The following is a 27,104-nucleotide window of genomic DNA, read 5'->3' as shown; positions in this document are numbered from 1 at the left end:
AGCCTCTCCTGCCTGGGCTTCTTCCTTCGCCCAGGGTCCTTTACCAGCTAATATCTCCTCCCATGTCCAAAATGTCTTCCCCACCTGTGTCCAGCATGTTTGCTCCGCCTGGCCACGCTGCTTGGTCCGTTGGTGGTGGGATCTTCTGTCACGTTCGTTGTGTAAAGGATTGGACCAAGGTGCAGCATGGTATGCGTACATAGTCGTTTATTATATTAAACACCGACAAAACAACAAAAGCAATGTAACGTGAAGTTCAAAAGGCTAAACATCCAACAAGCCAAACTGAAACAAGATCCCACAACATAGGTAGGCAAAATGGCTACCTAAGTATGATCCCCAATCAGAGACAACAATCGACAGCTGCCTCTGATTGGGAACCACACCCGGCCATCATAGATATTGATAACATAGATCTACACATAGATATTCACACCCTGACCAAACCAACTAGAGATCTCTATGTCAGGGCGTGACACTTCCCAACTATTTTGCAATCTATATGGGACGGCTGTCAATCCTTTGGTCCTTAAATTAAACTGGTATACTTTTTTATTTATCACAATTTTCTTTAACCAATTATGTTCTTTAATGCAGGGCCGACAGACAAGTTCCTTACTTTTTCCCCCTTCCACTTTCCTCTTCCATTTTTGCGGTAATGCTGCAATTATTTGGTTGTAATTTTGGGTAGAGCAGACATTTCCATATGTTTTTGTTAGCTGCATGTGCGACATAACTCCACCAGTCCTACCTATGATATCATTTATGAAGATTATACCTTTTAAAAACATTTTTTATAATGGTTTTTTATCAATTAGTATATTCGATTTTAACCACAGTATTTGTTGCATTATTTGTTTTTTCGAGATGAGTACTGAATTGCATGGCCTCTAAAGGCACATTTAAAAGTGTCCCATAGAATAAGGGGATTTGCTGTACCTATGTTATGTCGGGAAAAAATCAGTTGTAAATTGCTCTGTCCTAGTTAAAAACAAGTTATCGTCCAATAGGCTTTGATAAAATTTCTGTGGAAATTGTTGAAGAGTAATGTATATGCCAGTTATATGATGGTCCGACCGCATTCTGTCCCCTATCAACACTTTTTAAACTTTTAGTGCCAACGAGAATGACATAAGAAAGAATTAAAAACGACAAGCTTGATTGAGTCTCTGCCACATCTCACTAGATCAGGATATTTAAGCCTCCATATATCTACTAGTTCTAATGTATCCATGACATTCACAATTTCCTTAAGAGCATGAGGGTGATAGTTTGTAGTGTGATTTCCTTTATGGTCCATTGAGCTATTTAAAACTGTATTATAATCTCCCACATAATAATAAAGTATTGTATTGCTTGCAGGGTTTATGATTTATTATATATATTGTCAAAGAAGTGTGGATCATCATTATTTGGTCGATAAAGGTTAATGAGCCATATCTGTTTATGGTCCAATAACATATTTAAAATAATCAATTTACCTTGCGGATCTGTTTGGACAATTTGCACATTCGGATCGAAATTACTGTTAATTAATATCATCACCCCCTTTGAGTTTTTTTGCCCATGGGAGAAGTATATTTCAAATTCAGAAGTATATTTCAAATTCAAATATCTTGCATATCTTAATTTCCATCATTATCAATTAATATGCGTAATAATGTCAGCAGTTCATGCGTAGGATTGTTACCTATAACCCGGATTGCCATTGTATTACATTACATTTTTGTCAAGCAATTATTATTTTAGCAAACAATTATTGTGGTTCATCCTATGTTCTCCCTAACATCCTTACCCCCTTGCAACAGATGTGGGATAGACACACACACGCACATACTCTAACACACTCAACCCCTTTCCTCCACAATCAACAATAAGATCAGATGCTCAACGGTTGTTACATCCCAGAGCCCAACTCAAGAAAGGACCTGATTTATGAATGCATATACAGTTACAGCTGTTTGAGAAAGCATGCAAGATTGAGCAAAAATTGACAACAATGTGAGATTTGATTAATCTATGTCAAGTCCTAGGTGATGGAGATCAGATCCACCCTCTTCCACTGAGACACAAACACTCTGGTCCCCTGTTAGTAACCATTTTTCCCAAGCATCTCCGTGCAGTCAGACCTTTGATTATTTTGTGCCACCAGGGCCACAATAATTTGCCCCCTCTCTGATTGTCTGAGTGTGATTGTTAGTGGAGGCAACTTTGTCATCTTCACCTCGTGTTGATTTTCAGGGTCGGGACTAATATGGACAAAAGCTGCAGCTTGAGGTCCGTCTAGTCTGATTTGATAATTCTTGTCTCAATCTTTTAGGCACTCTGGTAAAGAGGGGCATTTCCGTCATCCTGACAAGCTCTCTGAGCTCCCTCGGGCGTGGCTAGTTATGAGGCAAAAGTATTATTATCACTATGATTTTGTTAGAAAGCTAAAATCACATTCCTATCTTCACGAAAACATTGTCTTCCTCCTTGATATTTTCTACACAAGGTAAAGGATGTAAACCTGATATCCACAGTGTAAAAGCTCTTCAAGTCACAATGTTTTCGTTATAATGCCTTTATACCATTTTAATGACATCACAAAATAGACATTAATTTTCCATATTCCATTTCTCATCAATCCCAATGTTTGGATGTTGAAATATATTGTCCCAATGTTCATTGTTGGATGTTGAAGTTCTTGGGCGGCAAAAAGTATCTGAAACAAAGGCATTCCTTTCACCATACTAGAATGCTAGAGATAGATTCTCCTCGTCTCTAATTTATGGCAGTATTAAGGTGTCAAGACCGGCACAGCCCCCCTGTGGGTAAGAGGGTCTGGTTGTTGTCGGCCATTTGCCAAGCTGATGTGAGGCCTTTGATCCACACCCAGGGAGAGTCATGACAACGGCGATCAACCTGAATCCGAGTATAGCCTAGTTGTTATTCTTGTCCGGTTTGTAGCCTTTTCAGTGCACGTTGAATACATATCCACTGCCAGTCTGCCACTCCGACCAGCCCAACAGTGGTGCACACGCCCAGACCCCATGGGTGGTCCGTCAGCTAGGAGAGCTAAGTGTTTTTAAATGTTACATTTAAATGTTCAATGTTATGTCTAGGTCCTCTTTCATTGGTCTAGTCTTGTTAAACAGAACAGAACAGGGATTGCAGACGTAGCTCAAAGTGAATTTGCATGTTTGTACAATTGCATTTCATTGGGCTAGGCCAGGTTTGCAGTGAAGTAGTAGTAGAACCTTGGATGTTCAGGTCTCCTTAACCATATACCTTACTAGTGTGTGTGTAGCGTCACTTTTTAGCAGGTTATCGCACTTAATAGCCTGTGTGCCTTACACCTTCTTTGGGTCATTGCAGCACTTCTGATTGGGTTACAGAGACTGCGGGAATTTAGTAGGTCGCCTAGCATTTCATGCCTTATGAAATTGTGTAGTTAATAAAAATAATTGTTTGCTATTTTTGTGTTGAGTTTTGGTGTGTCCTATCCTCTGAAGCTGGACCATACCAGTCAAACAAAGGTGGTGGCAGTGTCACGCTATTCTGCTCAATCCAGTACTTGCCCCACCTCTCGGGTGGTCTAGCGAGCTTTATTACGCTACTATTTTATATACTATTATACTACTATTATATACTGGGACACTCAGGGACTGACTAAGTTCTTACCGTTGTTGGACATGCCCACAGCAAGGCACTTGTGGAAGCGACAGTATTGGGCACTTGTTGCGGTTCTTCTTCTGTATTTTACAGTGTCGGTCACACTTGTCATATTCCAACTTCAGTCTGATGGTCCTTCTGAAGAATCCCTGTCAGAAAGACAAAGATAGTACTTTAAAATGTGGATAACAGAAACAAACAGTACAAACTTTTTAGAGTCAACTGATCACCATATTGCCTATTTTTAAAGGTCCAATGCAGCCATTTTTATCTCAGTATCAAATTATTTATGGGTAACAATTAAGTACCTTACTTTGATTGTTTTAAATTAAAATGGTCAAAAGAAACAAATAGCTTCTTAGAACAATTTCTCAAAAAATAATTTTGCTAGCACTGTCTGTATGGGGAGGGAAAAACTGAAAACTAGCTGTTATTGGCAGAGCGATTTTGAACTCTTTCTTATAGAGGGTTGCCAGGTCACGTAGGACACCTCCTGGCAGCCATGTTAGAAGACCACCGCATCAATCCTCTGACAAAAACAGCTGAGTGGTTACCCCAAGCTGCACGATAACAGTGCCTAAAACTAGTTGATTCATCACAATGGTCAATTTCTGTGCAGTATTTAGCTGCTCTAACGAGGCAGGAAAGACACCGGGACTAAGTTAGCCAACAACCAGCTAGCTAAATAACTTGTAGTCTAACTATTAGCATGCATCTCTCTCATAGGCAGCGCGTGAGTTTCAAGTTTTGGGAAGCAATTTTGTCACCAATTGTTTTTACCTAATGTAAGCCTATTATTCCTAATGTGATGAGTAGATTGGATAGTCATAATTTATTAGGCTATTAATATAACTCAATCTAATCACTGTGCATGGCTGAGTGCGTAGTGGCATAGGCCTATAGGCTATATCAGAAACTTTGCTTTCCTTTGCAAGGGAAAATGTGGCCTTTGATAAACACATTTCATGCAATTTTACTACACTTTATACACTACATGACCAAAAGTATGTGGACACCTGCTTGTCGAACATCTCATTCCAAAATAATGGGCATTAATATGGAGTTGGTCCCCCTTTGCTGCTATAACAGCCTCCACTCTTCTGGGAAGGCTTTCCACTAGATGTTGGAACATTTCTGCAAGAGCATTAGTGAGGTCGGGCACAGACCCTGGCTCGCAGTCAGCCTTCAAATTAATCCCAAAGGTATTTGATCGGGTTGAGGTCAGGGCTCTGTGCAGGCCAGTCAAGTTCTTCCACACCGATCTTGATAAACCATTTCTGTATGGACCTCACTTAGTGCACGGTGGCATTGTCATGCTGAAACATGAAAGGGCCTTCCCAAAACTGTTGCCACAAAGTTGGAAGCACAGAATCATCTAGAATGTCATTGTATGCTGTAGGATTAAGATGTATCTTCACTGGAACTAAGGGGCCTAGCCCGAACCATGAAAAACAGCCCCAGACCATTATTCCACTATGCATTTGGGCAGGTAGAGTTCTCTTGGCATCTGCCAAACCCAGATTCGTCCTTCGGACTGCCAGATGGTGAAGGATGATTCATCACTCCAGAGAATGCGTTTCAACTGCTCCAGAGTCCAATGGCGGCAAGCTTTACACATCTCCAGCCGACATTTGGCATTGCACATGGTGATATTAGGCTTCTGTGTGGCAGCTCGGCCATGGAAACCCATTTCAAGAACCTCCCGACGAACAGTTATTGTGCTGAAGTTGCTACCAGTGGCAGTTTGGAACTCGGTAGTGAGTGTTGCAACCGAGGACAGACGATTTTTACGCACTTCAGCACTCGGCGGTCCCATTCTGTGAGCTTGTGTGGCCTATCACTTCGCGGCTAAGCCATTGTTGCTCCTAGACATTTCCACTTCACAATAACAGCACTTACAGTTGACGGGGTAGCTCTAGCAGGGCAGAAATTTGACGAACTGACTGTTGGAAAGGTGGCATCCTATGATGGTGCCACGTTGAAAGTCACTGAGCTCTTCAGTAAGGCCATTCTACTGCCAATGTTTGTCTATGGAGATTGCATGGCTGTGTGCTCGATTTTATACACCTGTCAGCAAAGGGTGTGCCTGAAATAGCAGAATCCACTAATTTGAAGGGGTACTTTGTATATATAGTGCCTTCGGAAAATGTATTTAGACCCCTTGACGTTTTCCACATTGTTACGTTACAACCTTATTCTAAAATTGATTAAGTCGTTTTTTTTCCTCATCAATCTACACACAATACCCCATAATGACAAAACAAAAACAGCTTTTTAGACATTTTTGCAAATGTATAAAAAATTTAAAAGGGAAATAAAACATTTACACAAGTATTCAGATCCTTTCCTCAGTACTTTGTTGACGCACCTTTGGCAGCAATTACAGCATTGAGTCTTCTTGGGTATGACGCTACAAGCTTGGCACACCTGTATTTGGGGAGTTTTTCACATTCTTCTCTGCAGATCCTCTCAAGCTCTGTCAGGTTGGATGGGAAGCGTTGCAGCACAGCTATTTCAGGTCTCTCCAGAGATGTTAGATCGGGTTCAAGTCCAGGCTCTGGCTGGGCCACTCAAGGACATTGACACTTGTCCCGAAGCCACTCCTGCGTTGTCTTGGCTGTGTGATTAGGGTCGTTGTCCTGTTGGAAGGTGAACCTTCGCCCCAGTCTCAGGTCCTGAGCGCTTTGGAGCAGATTTTCAAGGATCTCTCTGTACTTTGCTCCATTCATCTTTGCCTCGATCCTGACTAGTCTCCCAGTCCCTACCGCTTAAAAATATCCCCACAGCACGATACTGCCACCACCATGCTTCACCATAGGGATGATGCCAGTTTTCCTCCAGACGTGACGCTTGGCATTCAGGCCAAAGAGTTCAATCTTGGTTTCATCAGACCAGAGAATCTTGATTCTCATGGTCTGAGAGTCTTTAGGTGTGTCATGTGCCTTTTACTGAGGGGTGGTTTCCGTCCGGCCACTCTACCATAAAGGCCTGATTGGTGGAGTGCTGAAGAGATGGTTGTCCTTCTGGAAGTTTCTCCTGTAGTATCTGAACATTTATAGCTTTGGCTGAGGTTTTCATATTGTTGGTTAAATGAACTCTACTTTGCTTTGCTGAAACATCTGGAAAGTGTTACTATAGGGGCCCCCTAAAACAGTGGACATGGGGATATGTGGAGGCCAGGGATTGGTCTATTCAAAACACGCCATTTTATGTTACATAGGATATATACCATGTTTGAACAAAGGGACGAGGAGAGTGATCATATTTGAGATTGGGTTAGTTGCTCTCCAGATTCTGCAGAAATCTGTAAATTGATGCTGAAATCTTTTGATATAATAAACCTTTATAATCAAAGTACAGTGTCAGCGGATTCCTTGTCAACACAGCATTGCAGCATCGTTGTTCGGCCACCACAGAAATTGGCGACGAGGATTTTGGGACGGGTTGCGTCTATTTCAGCGTTCCATCATGGGCTCCGAGCTGACTCTCGCTCCAGAGTCCGGCAGATAAGGGTGAGCTTTCTCTCAACTTTGGGCGCTGGTCAGTTCGTGTGACTGTGTGTGCGTTGGGGGGACGCACCGTGAAGGACCAGTGTGTGTGCCGTGCTGTTTGCTGTGTGATGAGTTTCCGTTCTAAATTTCTAAATTTGTTTGCGTTGGAAACAACGCAAACAGGGGGGAGTGTGAATATAATACAAGATCTAAGGAAAAAAGGAATTGATAACACTGGGCCCAGGGAAAATTGGCTTGAATAAAATTAAAGGGAAAATGAATAAAATAAAGGAATAAGACAAGGAACTAAGGAAAAAGGTATACTAAATAGGACGTCGCTGATCTACGGAAAATGAGGCGATCATTAGATGGGCCACAAATCCTGGAAAGTCACTAGGTGGATTTTCGGGTCAGTCCAAGGGACTGTGAGGTTGTAGAATACACATTCAATTGTATGTTACCTCTCGGTATATAGTTGACGAGGTATATGTCCGAAATAGCCTCTCATTGAATATCTGCAACTCAAGGTAGCAAAAATGTAGGAAGAAAAATAAGGAATAGGAGCGGCGGAAGCATGCTTTTGGGACCGTATGAATGGATGCATTCTTGTTGATTGAATAGTTTTCATGTGTGTGTGAGGGAAAGAGAGTGTGTGTGTGCGCAAAAGAAAGATGTCTCTGCTGTGTTTGAGCTGTGTGGATTGTGCAGAGAGTTATATGCTCGACTCATACTATGATAAGATTTTATGTTAGATATATATACATATATATGTTTTGGTTGAGAACAGGGTTTTAGTTTTTTGTAAGGAAATCTGTTAATTACGGTTAAAACCTTATGAGTCTCCATTTGAGAGAACGTTTTCAAATTTGTTAAAATCTATGAGCCCCCGGGAGGATGTTATGATTGTATAGAGAGGATTTGTAATGGATAAGAAAATGGCTATGAATCTGCAGATTGGAGTAGAATGGGAGAAGAAAGAGGAGAGAAAATAGACTAAAGTAAAGTTAAGAAACTTCGAAGTAGGATTTGTGTTTTATGTTTTGTGTTGGTTTGTGCGTTTTGTTCGGTGTTGCTGTTGTCTGTGTGGTAGGTGTGGTTTGTTGGAAAGAACGGAGGGACAGCTGGTCTGTCTGCTGTTTGACTTAGAGAAAAGTTACTTGCGGGAGCGCTCCTCTCACCTTGAAGTCGCACTAATAAATGAACTGCGCATGTGTGGAGCTCTAAGGGTTTACAGTTGCACAGAGCGAATATGCCACTGCCCTGCCTGCACTGAGTTGCTTGGACACGCAGACTTATAGCTGAAAAAAGAAAGGGGGAGATTTTGAGTACACACAAATAAAGTATTCTGTTTGTTAAAGCGGCTGTTGCTTAAATATGAAACTATTTGATTGAGATTCATTGAATTTATAAATGAGAGCTATGTTGACGGATTAAAAAAAAAAAAAAAAAAAAAAAAAAATTGTTATTGCACTATTTATAATATTCCTGAGTTAAGCTGTTTGCTTATTTCTTAGCGCGAATGTGAACATAGGTATGTCTAAAAGGGTATTGTATGGTTGAAATAACCCAGTGAGTAGATAAAAGACTAAATTCTTGTCTGTTTCTTTTGTTCTCCTGTGGTGTGAGAGACGAGAAGGAGGAGACAAAGAGAGAGGAGGTGCTGACCAGTGCGTCACGCGACAGCGTGGGCTGTCCCGGATCCAGTCCAATTAAGGCCAGTACTGTTCTATCCACAAACTTACTTTCCCTTATAGGATATTATAGATGAAGGGCATTTATCTGTTTGTGTATGCCTAAAGTATTTCATGTTGTGACCATTTGGCAGGGACTTGGCAGCAGACTGATCAATTGATGTAATTGAGAATTGCACATTGGAGTAATTTTTTTTGTGCATGGGTTGTTTTGATTAGAGTTGTGTTGGAAATCCAGCACTGAGATTATTCTGTAAAATTAAGGTGATTGGGTGCTTATTAAGCAATTGGTTTGTGGGTGCTGTAGTGTTGCTGGATTACAGGTCTTTCTTTTTTGATTGCTCTGAAGTTGACTAGTTTCCTTTACTTTTCTTTATCGGATGTGGTAAGATTGCCACTAATCAATAATTTGGTAGAAAAAATAAAAATAAAAATAAAAAATAGGAGGGAATGATAAGCTACATAGCTTAAAGTATTTTTTGGTTTACAAATTAATTAGTTTAAAATAATATTAATAATAATAAAATAATTCACAATAAAGGAATATAAAATAGTTGTTACAATGCGGAAAAAGGACATCAAAATTATGAAAGTAATTACTCCTGTTGATGTAGTACAAAATAATAACCCTTTAGTTAATGGTATTGCAAGGTTATCTGAAAAATGGCATAAACCTTGGCCTGACATTGAACAACCATGGCCAGTGGAAGGGACTCTTAACCCAGACGTAATTAAAATAATGCAAATGCTTGTGTCCACATATAAGGCAGATCAAAAGAAGGGGAAAAAAGGGGAACAGCGTAAAGAAAAGAGACAAAGAGAGCTGGGTGTTCTTAAGTTGTTTTAAAATGAGGGACAAAAACTGATAAAAGATAGAAAAGATAAAAGAGACAGAGGTATAGAGAAAATGGCAAAAGAGGCGAAGGTAACAGAAAAACTAATGGCAGAAGTCAATACACCTTTCTCACATAAGGATTCAGCAAAAAGACCCCCACCTTACGAGGAAGAAGTAGAGTTTAAGGACGTCTATCCTCAACTTCCAGTGATCATTCAGGAGGGTGATTATTGCATCAGAGATGAAGATGAACGAATAATAGAGAGAGGACAAGCAGAAACTACGATAAAGATGAATCCAAACTCCAAAAGTAAGAAGAAAATGACATGTCTGGAAACTAAGGGTAGAGTGAGGTTCAGGAGGATGGAATTTGATGATGATGATGATGATCAGAGGGATTCAGAAGAGATCATGGGTGGATATGACCCTGTGATCAGACGGAGGTTGGCCAGAGCGGAAAGAAGGGGTGATGGAAGTTGGAAGAAGAAGGATACAGGAGATTCGATCTCTGATGAAAGTGAAGATGGAGACAGCGATGAAAATTTGGAGATTAACGGTGCTTCATGTTCAAGAGGATTTTATCCTACAATGACTAGCACAGAAGAAATAGAAAGAGATATGGATCGATGCATATCATGCTTGGATAAGGCTAATAATTTAGAAGAAGTAAGAGAATTGGAAGAACAACTCAAGAAGCTGAAGATACAGAAGGAAAAACTGCTGAAAAAATAATCCCCCAAAATTGGAGAGGAAATATACATTGCGGACAAGAAAAGGGAGCAGAAGTAAGAAGATGATGCCAGTGATAATTCGAGGACAGAACCTGGAGTATAAGCCTTTGCAGGATACCGATATGTCAGATATACTGTACTTGAGAAGCTGCCTACTCTTCAAGATGGAGCATATCCTAGGATTTCAAAGTTGGAAGAAATGATGGTGGGAACACAGTCTGCCATAGGAGACATTAAGAGACTTTTGGCTAATCTCCTTGGGATTCCAGATATGGAAGACATTTTTTATTATTTTTATTTTATTTCACCTTTATTTAACCAGGTAAGCCAGTTGAGAACAAGTTCTCATTTACAACTGCGACCTGGCCAAGATAAAGCAAGCAGTGCGATAAAAACAACACAGAGTTACATATGGGGTAAAAAAACATAAAGTCAAAAAATACAACAGAAAATAAATTGACAGTGTGTGCAAATGTAGCAAGTTATGGAGGTAAGGCAATAAATAGGCTATAGTGCAAAATAATTACAATAGTATTAACACTGGAATGCTAGATGTGCAAGAGATTATGTGCAAATAGAGATACTGGGGTGCAAAAGAGCAAAATAAATAACAATATAGGGATGAGGTAGTTTCAGAGAGCTGGACTTAATAGATATACAGTGGGGAAAAAAGGTATTTAGTCAGCCACCAATTGTGCAAGTTCTCCCACTTAAAAAGATGAGAGAGGCCTGTAATTTTCATCATAGGTACATGTCAACTATGACAGACAAATTGAGCATTTTTTTCTCCAGAAAATCACATTGTAGGATTTTTGATGAATTTATTTGCAAATTATGGTGGAAAATAAGTATTTGGTCACCTACAAACAAGCAAGATTTCTGGCTCTCACAGACCTGTAACTTCTTCTTTAAGAGGCTCCTCTGTCCTCCACTCGTTACCTGTATTAATGGCACCTGTTTGAACTTGTTATCAGTATAAAAGACACCTGTCCACAACCTCAAACAGTCACACTCCAAACTCCACTATGGCCAAGACCAAAGAGCTGTCAAAGGACACCAGAAACAAAATTGTAGACCTGCACCAGGCTTGGAAGACTGAATCTGCAATAGGTAAGCAGCTTGGTTTGAAGAAATCAACTGTGGGAGCAATTATTAGGAAATGGAAGACATACAAGACCACTGATAATCTTCCTCGATCTGGGGCGCCACGCAAGATCTCACCCCGTGGGGTCAAAATGATCACAAGAACGGTGAGCAAAAATCCCAGAACCACATGGGGGGACCTAGTGAATGACCTGCAGAGAGCTGGGACCAAAGTAACAAAGCCTACCATCAGTAACACACTACGCCGCCAGGGACTCAAATCCTGCAGTGCCAGACGTGTCCCCCTGCTTAAGCCAGTACATGTCCAGGCCCGTCTGAAGTTTGCTAGAGTGCATTTGGATGATCCAGAAGAGGATTGGGAGAATGTCATATGGTCAGATGAAACCAAAATTTAACTTTTTGGTAAAAACTCAACTCGTCGTGTTTGGAGGACAAAGAATGCTGAGTTGCATCCAAAGAACACCATACCTACTGTGAAGCATGGGGGTGGAAACATCATGCTTTGGGGCTGTTTTTCTGCAAAGGGACCAGGACGACTGATCCGTGTAAAGGAAAGAATGAATGGGGACATGTATTGTGAGATTTTGAGTGAAAACATCCTTCCATCAGCAAGGACATTGAAGATGAAACGTGGCTGGGTCTTGCAGCATGACAATGATCCCAAACACACCGCCCGGGCAACAAAGGAGTGGCTTCGTAAGAAGCATTTCAAGGTTCTGGAGTGGCCTAGCCAGTCTCCAGATCTCAACCCCATAGAAAATCTTTGGAGGGAGTTGGAAGTCCGTGTTGCCCAGCGACAGCCCCAAAACATCATTGCTCTAGAGGAGATCTGCATGGAGGAATGGGCCAAAATACCAGCAACAGTGTGTGAAAACCTTGTGAAGACTTACAGAAAACGTTTGACCTAAGTCATTGCCAACAAAGGGTATATAACAAAGTATTGAGAAACTTTTGTTATTGACCAAATACTTATTTTCCACCATAATTTGCAAATAAATTCATAAAAAATCCTACAATGTGATTTTCTGGATTTTTTTCCTCATTTTGTCTGTCATAGTTGACGTGTACCTATGATGAAAATGACAGGCCTCTCTCATCTTTTTAAGTGGGAGAACTTGCACAATTGGTGGCTGACTAAATACTTTTTTTCCCCACTGTATGGGGACTGCGGTGAATGATCCTGAGTTGTTAGCTGCAAGTAGAAATAGGTTGTGGAGAGCACTGAAAGATACGTTTCCAACAAATGTGCATCCTGACAACATTCTGATTGACCCCCTAGGACAACAAGAAAATCTGAGAGCCTATGTGTCAAGAGCTCATCAAGTGTGGAGAAATATTACCAGAAATGATCCAGATGTGAGTCAAATAGAGCAGTCAATTTTGCGAGCTAAATTGCAGATGGGGCTGCCCTCACCAGTAAGGAGCAAACTGGCAGAGGTGGTTGGACTTGGAAGCATGGCAAAAGGTGTCTATACAGATCATACAGCCCATCAAGTGGATCTATACAGGAAAAAGGAACACAACCAGAAAAAACAGGACCAAGAAACTCTCAGAAAACTCAATCAAATACAACTGGTGGAGAATAAGAAGAAGGAGAAGAAATAGGCTTTGGTTATGCAGAATCAGTGTTCATCAAATCAACAATCACTGCTACAGCTTCAACCGAACCAGTTCCAACTGCAATTGTCCTAGCCACCACTAGTGGGATCAGTTGTTTCATATCCACAGCCAGTTTCCGGACAGACACAGAATTGGAGAGGAAGAGGACGAGAAGGTTTAGGAAGAGGAAGAGGAGGAAGATTTAATCCATACTTCCAGCAATCTTCAGAAGTGTGTTATAATTGTGGACAGGTTGGTCACTTTGGCCGTGAGTGTAATGGGCCAGGAGGAAACACCAGAGGAAATTTCAGAGGAAGATACAGGGGCCAGTCAAGATCATTTGGAGGACCGGTGAACCCTTTTAGGGGCCCGGAGCCAGGATTCTAGAGGTGCCCAGAAGATCCGAAAGGGGGGTGTCAGCTGATAGCATCAGGACCGGAAAAAGATCCAACAATTGAGGTGAAAGTTAACAACCGACCATTGGAAGTGATGGCGGATAGCGGAGCTGCTTTTACCTGTGTTCGGCCTGAAGATGCTACACATCTTCCTATGTCCAATCAACTGATTCGGACAATTGGATTTGAGGGAGTGAAACAGCTGATTCCTCTTACAGAACCAATTGAGCTCTGCTATAAAAATCAGAAAACTACAATACCCATACTGGTATAGGAACATACACCTATTGCATTGTTGGGAATAGATGCATTGTGTAGATTGAATTGTACAATAAAATGTACGCCAGACGGTTGTCTGGTAGAAGTGCCAAAAGAAACGGTTACCTTTGAGAGCTATGGTTAAGGATACTGGGAATGGTCAACTCCATAGCAATCTTTCCTGGACACAGGAAGGCTTTGTAGCATTTGAAACGATCAAACAGAAGTTACAAGAGGCACCGGCACTCACACTACCAGACTACTCTAAGAATTTCTTGCTATATGTGTCTACTTCTACTGGAGGTAAATATGCTTGTGCAGTTCTTTGTCAGCTGACAGGTACAGGGACGAATCCTCAACCTATTTCCTACTACTCTACTGCCTATTCAGAAGTAGAACTAGGACTACCACTGTGCTATAGAGCAATGGTGGGAGTATATTTAATGTATGACAAAGCATCATCTGTTACGATGGGTTACCCAGTAACAATCCTTACCCATCATAGTCTCAGAAATCTGAAATATACATTGACTATGACTAGGCTCAGAGACTATCATAGGCGCTTAGAGCAGGAAGATGTCACTCTAGTGAGGTGTGATATGGTGAATACAGCCGAGAATTTGCCAACCTCAGAGGATGGTGAGCCACATGATTGTGTTCAAGAAGCAGAGAAATACTTGAGGCTTAGATCAGATTTGCAAGCCCTTCCATTATGTGAGGCAGACCTGGAGTATTGGACTGATGGGTCTTGTTATCGTGTGGGAGATAAATTGTGTGCTGGCTATGCAGTAGTTAAAGCCCAAGGAATTGGATTTGTTGTTGAAAAGGCTGAAGTAATACCACAGCCTGCGTTCGCACAACTTGCTGAACTTGTGGGGTTAACAGAAGTGTGTTTGTTAGCAGAAGGAAAGCGAGTAACAATATATACTGATTCTGCATATGCACATAGTGTATGTCATTTGTTTGGAGCAGTGTGGAAAGGTCGAGGGTTTAAGAAAACGGATGGTTCTCCGATACAACATCATGCGCAAATAATGAAACTGTTGCATGCTATGATGAAGCCTAAAGAGATAGCGATAGCTAAGTGTGCAGCTCATAAAACCGATGTGTCAAAAGTCACACAAGGGAACAAAGCTGTTGATGAAGCTGCAAAAGCCGTCACAGGAGTGGACAAATTGGGCAAGGTTTTTCTGGTCACTCATGGAGTGGACTTGGAAGACAAAATTACGCTTAAGGATGTGATTTTGATGCAGGAAGCTGCTTCTACGATTGACAAACTGTTATGGCTAGACCGAGGTGCTGTCAAAGATGCTATGGGTCTTTGGAGAAACCATGAGGGGTTGATAGTACCGCCTCTAGACCTATTAGGTCTGATGATTCAGGAAGCACATGGGTTAGCTAATGTTGCAAGTGTGGAGGTTAGGAGAAAGATCACAAAGGAGTATGGTTTTTGGGCACCATATTTGCTTGAAAAGGTTGACTATGTCATAGGCAGGTGCACAATCTGTCTGAAAAATAATGTTTGCAGGGGTGTGACTGTTCTTCCTGGTTACATTCCAACACCGAGAGGTCCTATGCATGAGTTGGTTATCGACTTTGTTGATATGATAAAACCAATTGAAGGGAAAAGATATATGCTGGTGGTTGTAGATAGATTTTCACGATGGGTGGAGGCATGTCCAACCAAGCGAAAAGAAGCTCAGTTGGTTGCCAAGTTTTTGTGTAAAGAAGTCATAAGCAGGTGGGGATTTCCCGATCGAATATCCTCAGATAATGGGAAAGAGTTTTGTGGATAAATCAGTGAAATTGATTTTTCAAAAATTGGGAAAAAAGTCAGACCAAAACGTTATGAAAACTAGGGTTGAAGTAACTCTAGGAAATTTTGAATATCTTATTGTGCGATAATTTTCACATTTCTTAGCATATTGTTGTGATATTTAGTGTTTTCTTATGAATCAAAGGGGGAAAATGGAATGTGATTCATTTATATATGTATCATTTTTATATATTATTTTGATATTGATGTTTTAATTTTCATGTGTTGCTTTGCAAAAGATACTGGTTGGTGTTTTCTTTTCTTCCAGAAGCATATGGGGAATGTGTAGAGTGGGATTCAAATACTCAAACATGGACAATATGAATGGACTGGAGGAAGTTGAACAAGGAAGGTGTGGAAATGTTCAGATTCCATCATCGATGTTGCATTGAAAGTCGACACTGCTGAGGAGCTGCAGTGTAGTGGACTACATTCCAGTGTCTGCAATGATATATATATATATATACATATTTGCATGTGTAATACATAATTTGTGTCATATTCTTTCTGTATTAACTTTTTGAAGAATGATGTTTTCTGTTGTTGGGTACATGTGGGGACGTCAGATGTTTTGGGTTTTTCTTTGACACTTAGGGATATTGGGTCTAGGCAGGGACAGAGAGAATCCACAGGAGGGTCCGATGGGTCGACCAGCCTGAATGTGGATGGGTTTTTGATGGTATTTTGTTTTCTGAGGCTTTCATGTGTATTTGATTGCACCATAGCTTAAAATGCATTGATAAAGATTTATAAATTGATCTGGAGTACTTAGGTGGTCGCCTGGGGCAGAGGGGCCGTGAGAGAATTTTACTGTCTTGATTGATTGATGGATATTTGGAAAGAAAGCTGCCAGACAGATTTTTCGCTCTTACGCTCCATAAAAATTTGTTCACACTCCATAAACTTGGTTTTATTGCTAAAGTTACACAAGATTTGTCATAATCCTATTCTTTTTGTTTTCGAGACTTAATTAGTCTCGAAGGGGGGAAATATGTAGTATCTGAACATTTATAGCTTTGGCTGAGGTTTTCATATTGTTGGTTAAATGAACTCTACTTTGCTTTGCTGAAACATCTGGAAAGTGTTACTATAGGGGCCCCCTAAAACAGTGGACATGCGGATATGTGGAGGCCAGGGATTGGTCTATTCAAAACACGCCATTTTATGTTACATAGGATATATACCATGTTTGAACAAAGGGACGAGGAGAGTGATCATATTTGAGATTGGGTTAGTTGCTCTCCAGATTCTGCAGAAATCTGTAAATTGATGCTGAAATCTTTTGATATAATAAACCTTTATAATCAAAGTACAGTGTCAGCGGATTCCTTGTCAACATTGCAGCATTGTTGTTCGGCCACCACACTCCCATCTCCACAGAGGAACTCTAGTGCTCTGTCAGAGTGACCATCGGGTTCTTAGTCACCTCCCTGACCAAGGCCCGTCTCCCCCGATTGCTCAGTTTGGCCGGCGGCCAGCTCTAGGAAGAGTGTTGGTGGTTCCAAGAGTGTTGGTGGTTCCTTCCATTTAAGGATGATGGAGGCCACTGTGTTCTTGGGGACCTTCAATGCTGCAGACATTTTTTGGTACCCTTCCCCAGATCTGTGCCTCGACATAATCCTATCTCAGAGTTATACGGACAATTCCTTCGACCTCATGGTGTAATGTTCTGAATTTATTTTCTTAGTCAACGTTCTGTTCTTGAACGTAGCCCTGTTTCTTTGTGTTCTTGAACGTAGCCCTGTCTTTCATTTTTGTTCATTGATTCACCTGTGTTAGTTACTCACCTGGTCTCATCAGCTCCTTATTTAGTTCAGTTCATTCTGTTTGTGCCTTGTGAGGTATTGTTAGTTTTGACTCTACTAAGCCTTTTCCTAGCTCATTTGTGAGAACCAGTTATAGCCTTCAGTCCTAGTTTTGATTCACCTGCCTGTTTGCCTACTGGTGTATGACCATTGCCTGCTTGTGACCACGATTCCTGCCTTCTGCGAAGGCGAAATAAACATGTGCCGCACGCTGCGCATGAATTTACACCTTTTTCTCCCTGAGTATTCATTACACATGGCTTGGATTTTGTTCTGACATGCACTGTCAACTGTGGGTCTTTCTAAATCATGTCCAATCAATTGAATTTACCACAGGTGGACTCCAATTAAGTTGTAGAAACATCTCAAGGATGATCAATTTCGAGTCTCATAGGGTCTGAATTCTTATGTAAATATGGTATTTCAGTTTTTTTTTTTATACATTTGCTAAAATTTCTAAACTGTTTTCGATTTGTCATTATGGGGTATTGTGTGTAGATTGCTGAGAATATTTTACAAAAAAATCCATTTTAGAATAAGGCTGTAACGTAACAAAATGTGGAAAAAGTCAAGGGGTCTGAATACTTTCGAAGGCACTGTGTATGACTGGAGACAGCAGAATCTTTTTTAATACGACAAATCACGGGGTAGCCTAGGCCTACTCTGCTGACACTGACAAATAGATCAATTAAAAATAACCTTGTCTTGAATGCAACCATCTAATCTAGGCCTACCAAAAGGCGAGACACAAATTGTACAATATGACATCCATCTAGCCTGGAGGAGAATATTACTGTACAAATAAACTCCAGTGGCACTGACCCAATTATAATTTGTTGAGAACTTTAGTAATAAAAAGGGAAAATGTATGGGTATTACAGCATAGAACAAAGGCCTCAATGGGATAGGACAACCTGCTGTGTTGACTATTTGTTGTTCCAGCCCAACAATAGATTTAATATGACACTAAAAGACCTGAATGAATTAAAAACAACCAAACAATCAAGAGTGCTGATGGTATAGGTGACCTGAAGTGATATTCTAACATCAGGTGTGCTTTTCATTGGGTATGTACTGTAGGTTCACCAGCTGACCTCTATCAAGACACCCATGTCAACTGGATTCCCACTGTGAAGATGACAATGCTGCAGCAGCATCAGTTTCTAATTATACTACTTCTTCCTTTTCCAGATATGGAAGGAGACATCCTTCAGTTAAACAAAATGGTTGTCATATGCTGTGCCTTGGTCAATCTGAATGATTCTGTTGTGCTATTTGAGTAGAGAGCACCTTCACCTTGTCATCATGACAAAAGTGCCCCCTTAAACCAAATGAAGGATGTAGCAATAACTGCTGATTAAACAGAAAGAGTTTCACAGTAATTTATTGATGTATGAATATATCAAATGTAATTTGGAAAATGTAAAAGACTATTGTTTATGATATTGTAAACATAATGTACTTTAATAATGGGCTATATTGTTGTATGGGTGAAATGAAAAGTATTGTGTGTGTCATCTCTGCTTTGCCTTGCCCAATTGAATAAAATGTATCTCTTATAGCCTTATTATTGTTTCATTTACAATTTAAATCAATCAATCAAATGTATTTATAAAGCCCTTTTGACATCAGCAGGTGTCACAAAGTGCTATGCAGAAACCCAGCCTAAAACCCCAAACAGCAAGCAATGCAGATGAAGAAGCACGGTGGTTAGGAAAAACTCCCTAGAAAGGCAGGAACCTAGGAAGATACCTAGAGAGGAACCAGGCTCTGAGGGGTGGCCTCTTCTGGCTGTGCCTGGTGGAGATTATAACAGTATATGGCCATTAAGGCCAGCTTGTTCTTCAAGAAGTTCAAACGTTCATAGATGACCAGCAGGGTCAAATAATAACACATTTAGCATAGACAATGTTGTGGTAGTCCTAGGCAAACCATCTTCATTATCACCGTGGCAACTCCAAGATTTGATTTGATTTGCTTTGAAGTGCCTCAGACCTTCTGGGAGAAAAGTATCTGGCATTGAACTTGGTAGTTGTGTGTATGTTTTAAGCTAAGGATCCCATCATCTCCTGCTTTCAGACATTTCACTACCTAGATTACAAGGTTTGGATTTGCACTAAACAAATTTCATGTCAGCACAAGGCATGTACAAAATCTAGTATAATGATTAGCCTCATATAGACTGTCTACTCGTACTGTTTTTAAATTGAGAACCTATAGCTCAACAAGATGTAAACAATGTGAGTTAAGCTATTCTCTGCTTCATACTGTAGGCCAATAGTTCCCAACTCCGGTCCCTGAGTACTTCCGACAGTACACATTGTTATTGTAGCCCCAGACAAGAACACCTGATTAAACATGTCAACTAATCATCAGGCCCTCAATTAGTTTAATCTGGTATGTTTGTCTGGGGCTACAACAAAAATGTGTGCTGTTGGGGGTAGTCAAGGACCGGAGTTGGAAACCACTGCTGTCCTGAGAGAGTGACAATCAAATAAAACTAATTGGGGAGCTTACAACTTAACAAAAAGGTAATGTTCATTTGAGAATACAACACAGAAACACTGACCAATTAGAGATATATTCCCTTCCCCTTTTTTTTGCAGGATTGTCATCGGTGATTAATCATATGTAAAGGTTAGACAGCTTAGTAACAAGTAGGCCATTATTACTAAAGGATAATTTCAGGTGGGAAAAAAAGTGAATACCAGAGGTGGCCAACCTCGCTCCACTGATTCCTGATCTAAACTCAGCAAAAAAGAAATGTCCCTTTTTCAGGACCCTGTCTTTCAAAGATAATTTGTAAAAATCCAAATAACTTCACAGATTTTCATTGTAAAGGGTTTAAACACTGTTTCCCATGCTTGTTCAATGAACCATAAACAATTAATGAGCATGCACCTGTGGAACGGTCGTTAAGACACTAACAGCTTACAGAAGGTAGGCAATTAAGATCACAGTTATGAAAATATAGGACACTAAGGGTGGGTTGCACCAACATGGATTAACTCTTAAACTGGGTTCAATCAAGGTTTATCTATTAATCTTGTTGCACCAAATTTTAAACCTAGGTTTTAAATTAATCCTAGTTAAATTAAATCCTTCCTCTAATCTAAATTTAGTTTTCACTTTAAACCTAGATTAGCTCTAATCCTAGATTTATTTAAACCATGTTGGTACAACCCACCCTAAAGAGGCCTTTCTACTGACTCTGAAAAACACCAAAAGAAAGATGCCCAGGGTCCCTGCTCATCTTGCATGCTGCAAGTAGGCATGAGGACTGCAGATGTGGCCAGGGCAATAAATTGCAATGTCCGAACTGTGAGACGCCTAAGACAGCGCTACAGGGAGACAGGACGGACAGCTGATCGTCCTCGTAGTGGCAGACCATGTGTAACAACACCTGCACAGGATCGGTACATCCGAAGATCACACCTGCGGGACAGGTACAGGCAACAACAACTGCCCGAGTTACACCAGGAATGCACTATCCCTCCATCAGTGCTCAGACTGTCTGCAATTGACTGAGAGAGGCTGGACTGAGGGCAACAACGTCGGCTATGGGCACAAACCCACCGTCGCTGGACCAGACAGGACTGGCAAAAAGTGCTCTTCACTGACGAGTCACGGTTTTGTCGCACCAGGGGTGATGGTCGGATTCGCGTTTATCGTCGAAGGAATGTACTCTGGAGCGGGATCGATTTGGAGGTGGAGGGTCACAGCATCATCGGACTGAGATTGTTGTCATTGCAGGCAATCTCAACGCTGTGCGTTACAGGGAAGACATCCTCCTCCCTCATGTGGTACCCTTCCTGTAGGCTCATCCTGACATGACCCTCCGGCATGACAATGCCACCAGCCATACTGCTCATTCTGTGTGTGATTTCCTGCATGACAGGAATGTCAGTGTTCTGCCATGGCCAGCGAAGAGCCCGGATCTCAATCCCATTGAGCACGTCTGGGACCTGTTGGATCGGAGGGTGAGGGCTAGGGCCATTCCCCCCAGAAATGTCTGGAAACTTGCAGGTGCCTTGGTGGAAGAGTGGGGTAACATCTCACAGCAAGAACTGGCAAATCTGGTGCAGTCCATGAGGAGGAGATTCACTGCAGTACTTAATGCAGCTGGTGGCCACACCAGATACTGACTGTTACTTTTGATTTTGACCCCCCGTTAGTTCAGGGACACATTATTCAATTTCTGTTAGTCACATGTCTGTGGAACTTGTTCAGTTTATGTCTCAGTTGTTGGATCTTGTTATGTTCATACAAATATTTACACATGTTAAGTCTGCTGAAAATAGTTTACTTGGTGTTTACTTGGTGAGCAGACTTCTATTCCAGCCTAGCAATAGCACACTTGATTATCAACTAATTGAATCAGGTGTGTTAGTGCTGGGCTGGAACAGAAGCCTGCACACCCAGCAGGGTTGGCCTGCTCCAAATGTAATAGGTTTATACATTGTGTGTGACTTCTAAGGCTGTATTTATGTTTACAACATTTGCTAACATGTAACCCATGGTATACAAGGACGTATCCTTATTCTCTTGGGACATTCATTGGGACCTCTTCATCTGCAGACAGGGTTTCACAGCTCTCTGTATCTGAGAACATAAAACATCACGAAGAAACAGGCTTCATTATACTCAAATTAGACAGCACTGAATTTTATGTTGCTATACAGTGAGCTCCAAAAGCATTAGACCGTGACAATTTTGTTGTTGTTTTGGCTCTGTACTCCAGCACTTTGGATTTGGAATGAAACAATGACTATGAGGTTACAGTGCAGACTGTGCACATAGTATGCTAACCTCTCCTGTTATTGTAATGGTGAGAGGTTAGTATTCTTGGGGGTATGATACACTACATGACCAAAAGTATGTGGACACCTGCTCGTCGAACATCTCATTTCAAAATCATGGGCATTAATATGGCGTTGATCCGCCCCTTTGCTGCTATAACACTCTAATGGGAAGGCATTCCACTAGATGTTGGAAAATTGTTGCAGGGACTTGCTTGCATTCAGTCACAAGAGCATTAGCGGCTGAATGGAAGCAAGACCCCACAACAATGTTCCAACATCTAGTGGAAAGCCTTCCCAGAAGAGTGAAGGCTGTTATAGCAGCAAAGGGGGGACCAACTCCATATTAATGCCGATGATTTTGAAATTAGATGTTCGACGAGCAGGTGTCCACATACTTTTGGTCATGTAGTGTATCATACCCCCAAGATGTTTGATGGGGTTGAGGTCAGGGCTCTGTGCAGGCCAGTCAAGTTCTTCCACACCGATCTCGACAAACCATTTCTGTATGGACCTCGCTTTGTGCACGGGGGCATTGTCATGCTTAGACAGGAAAGGGCCTTCCCCAAACTGTTGCCACAAAGTTGTAAGCACAGAATCATCTAGAATGTAATTGTATGCTGTACCGTTAAGATTGACCTTCACTGGAACTAAGGGGCCTAGCCCAAACCATGAAAATCAGCCCCAGACCATTATTTCTCCTCCACCAAACTTTACAGTTGTTACTATGCGTTGGGGCAGGTAGCGTTCTCCTGGCATCCGCCAAACCAGATTCGTCCATCACACTGCCAGATGGTAAAGCGTGATTCATCAATCCAGAGAACGTGTTTCCACTGCTCCAGAGTTCAATGGAAGTTTGGAACTCGGTAGTGAGTGTTGCAACCGAGGAAAGACGATTTTTATGCGGTACGCGCTTCAGCACTTGGCAGTCCCATTCTGTGAGCCTGTGTGGCCTACCACTTCGCGGCTGGGCCGTTGTTGCTCCAAGACGTTTCCACTTCACAATAACAGCACTTACAGTTGACGGGGCAGCTCTAGCAGGGCAGAAATTTGACAAACTGACTTTTTGGAAAGGTGGCATCCTATGACGGTGCCACGTTGAAAGTCACTGAGCTCTTCAGTAAGGCCATTCTACTACCAATGTTTGTCTATGGAGATTGCATGGCTGTGTGCTCAATTTTATACACCTGTCAGCAACAAGTATGGCTGAAATAGCTGAATCCACTAATTTGAAGGGGTATCCACATACTTTGTATATATATATTGTATTTGTGCATCTGTAACTTTGTCACTCATCATTATTAACGATTAATTTAGGACTCTCCGTAATAATGGTAGCATTCACATTAATGTAGAAGTGTTAAGAAACATATTTTGTTCTTATTTACAATAAAAGTGACTCCAAAATGACAATACATTATTTACCATTCATTTCTATTGGGCACAAAATAATCTGAAACACAACCAAAACAAACAGCAAATGCATGCAACAAGTTGGTTTAGTCACAAGCTTGATGTAATCATTGCATGCTAGGAATATGGGACCAAATACTTTTGGTCCCCTAAAATGGGGGACTATGTACAAAAAGTGCATTCATTTCTAAACGGTTCACCCGATATGTATGACAATACCCTCAAATTAAAGCTGGTATGGTTGCTAGGTGATTTGTGAAACAGGCTGAAATTTCAGGCGGTCTTTTCAAACAGCTCTTACACTCAAAGGGCATTATCATAATTTTCACAATTTCACAGTACTATTCCAACCTCATAGTGTGGAAATATATATAAAACACAGGAAAATCACATTTTAGATTTTTTTGGACAGTACTAGCAAAATTCTTGCTTGAGAAATTGCTCTTTGCTAAGAAGCTATTTTGGTTTATTTTTGCCAATTTTAATTGAAAACAATCACAGTAAGGTACTTAATTGTTACCCAGAAATGATTTGATATTGAGATAAAAACAGCTGCATTGGACCTTTAACCATTTCTATATGAAGACGACTTCCTGGTAGAACCAAGATTATCCTCCTGACCTGCACTATGAAAAGAAGAGTCCTGATTGGTCACTTTAAAGTACTACTTAAGTAGTTTTTTTTTGGTATCTGTACTTTACTTTACTATTTATATTTTTGACAACTTTTACTTCACTACATTCCTAAAGAAAATAATGTACTTTTTACTCCATACATTTTCTCTGACACCCAAAAGTACTTGTTACATTTTGAATGCTTAGCAGGACACGGTCCAAGAAATGGTCCAATTCACGCACTTATCAAGAGAAAATCCCTGGTCATCCGTACTGCCTCTGATCTGGCGGACTCACTAAACACGAATGCTTTTTCATTTTTAAAATTATTATTATTATTATTGTTATTATTATTTTTTTTAGGGGGTGCTTTGTTTGTAAATTATGTCTGAGTGTTGGAGAGTGCCCCTGGCTATCCGTAAATTTAAAAAACAAGAAAATTGTGCCATCTGGTTTGATTAATATAAGGAATTTGAAATTATGTATACTTTAACTTTAACTTTTGATACTTAAGTATATTTTAGCAATTAGATTTACTTTTGATACTTAAGTATATTTTAAACCAAATGCTTTTAGACTTTTACTGAAGTAGTATTTTGGTAACCAGGACCATAAGTGCTGGACACAAGATCAGATATTTATCAGGCCTTAGGCCATACATATTCAAGTACACTTAGTAATTGCTAAAATGCACGTGGCTATGTATCATCCCCTCCGCATAGCATGCCATCAAGTGTAGTCCTCCAGATCATACACGGCCAATTGGCCAGTTTTCCCTAGTGTTGATTTTTTTTGGGTAACATTTCTAGTGTTGATTCAGGTGTTAAATTAACTCTCATTGGTGTAAAATAACCCCAGTGTTGGTGTTAATAACCAGTGTTAAACCAAAACCACACCTATCATTTTCATATTACCCAGCATGCTCTATTGCAGGTTGATTTTTGTTTGTTTCAATATCTATGTTTTTGCATGTACATTGATTTAATAATTAATGTTATGCTACTGAAATATAAATAACATCAATTTTTCTAAACTAATCCAATCTGTTACTTGGACTTGTTGCACCCGTTACGGAAATGGTTGTTCCAGTTTAGATGCTTTAGGTAGTCTCATATCTTAGTCTTCCCAACCCGGCAGTCATTTTGAATGCAAGTTGCAGGTGAATAAAAATGTCTAATGTTGAATATCCCCACTCTGACTGGATTCCAATAGAAATTACACATCACTTTGCAAGACACCATAATGTAACTTGTAGGTGTATCGTTATCGCTGGGAGTCAGGAAGCAAGTGCAGAAGGTACATTTAATAATAATAATAGGCAGATAAACAAAACAGGAGAAGCGTACTGAACGAGACATAACCAATACTGCATGATGACTGAGGCTACTGAGGGCTAATTAAAGGGAGAGTAATCAAGGTCATAAGGAGGTCCAGGTGTGCGTAATGATTGTGCCAGGACCAGTGGTTCGTAGACCGGCGAAGTCGAGCGCTGGAGAGGGGGAGCGGGTGGAGGCTTGACAGTAAGCCTGATATTGAGTTTCAGGACACTGTATTAAGGTAAAACAAACTAGGTCCTCAAAATAAGGCCTTACGAAATATGTGTAGCATTACGTTAAATAATGTAATTTTAATAATAACATTCACTTAGGGATCTAACTTGGTGAAGGCCACAAGACAAAAAAATGGACGAATGCAACAACCATGTCTCTGTCACTAACAAATACAGTCATGGGTGGTAACTACAATTCACTCGAAAGGCAAGGCACTCTGGCAAATATGCAAATAAGTCTTTACACAAAGCAGTGTGTTAATTTAACACTGAAAAGTGTGGACCCGAATAGACACGGGACCAGTGTTCAATTTAACACTCAGTGTTGATGTAACACTGGAGAATTGTCTGTGTATGTGTGAAAAAGATAACGGTAAAAACTTGAATGAACACAATAAACATCTGATTATTGTCATATGCGTGTAGCGCAGGCCATATACAGTGCCTTCAGAAGTATTCAAACCCCTTGACTTTTTCCACCTTTTTTTGTGTTACAGCCTGAATTTGTGTCACTGATCTACCCCATCATGTCAAAGTGGAATTATGTTTTTATAAATGTTTACAAATTATTTGAAAATGAAAAGTTGAAATGTCTTGAGTCAATAAGTATTCAAGCCTTTTGTTATGGCAAGTCAAAATAAGTTAATTAATAAAAATGTCCTTAACAAGTCACATAATAAGTTGCATGGACTCACTCTGTGTGCAATAATAGTGTTTAACATGATTTTTAAATGACTAAGGTCCATCAGTCGATCAGTGAATTTCAAGCACAGATTCAACCACAAAGACCATGTAGGTTTTCCAATGGTTCGCAAAGGGCACCTATTGGTAGATGGGTAAAAAAAAGCGGACATTGAAATATCCCTTTGAGCATGGTGTAGTTATTAATTACACTTTGGAAGGTGTATCAATCCACCCAGTCACTACAAAGATACAGGCGCACTTCCTAACTCAGTTGCCGGAAAATAAGGAAACCGCTCCAGGATTTCTCCATGAGGCCAATGGTGATTTTAAAACAGTTACACAGTTTAATGGCTGTGATAGGAGATACCTGAGGATGGATCAACAACATTGTAGTTACTCCACAATACATAAATGACAGCTTGAAAAGAAGGAAGCCTGTACAGAATAACAAACATTCCAAAACATGCATCCTGTTTGCAATAAGGCACAAAAGTTATTAAAATTTACTTTTTATCCTTAATACAAAGTGTTATGTTTAGGGCAAATCCAACACAACACATGACTGAGTACCAATCTTCATATTTTTAAGCATGGTGGTGGCTGCATCATGGTATGGGTATGCTTGTCATCGGCAAGGACTAGGTCATTTTAGATAAAAAGAAACAG

At 40.5% G+C, this 27,104-nt stretch overlaps 1 pseudogene across 1 annotated transcript in view; it reads right to left on the bottom strand.

Annotated features, from left to right (window-relative positions):
• Positions 1-27,104, bottom strand: part of LOC311129233 (peroxisome proliferator-activated receptor alpha-like) — a 68,627-nt pseudogene that overhangs the window by 30,380 nt on the left and 11,143 nt on the right. Inside the window, exon 2 of the transcript in view lies at positions 3,653-3,803. The product of the transcript in view is annotated as a peroxisome proliferator-activated receptor alpha-like (transcript). The remainder of the gene's footprint in view (positions 1-3,652; positions 3,804-27,104) is intronic.

Source organism: Coregonus lavaretus (assembly GCF_964263955.1).
Source record: "Coregonus lavaretus genome assembly, chromosome: 5".
Lineage (NCBI taxonomy): Eukaryota > Metazoa > Chordata > Actinopteri > Salmoniformes > Salmonidae > Coregonus > Coregonus lavaretus.
This window is presented reverse-complemented; position numbering and strand designations above follow the sequence as displayed.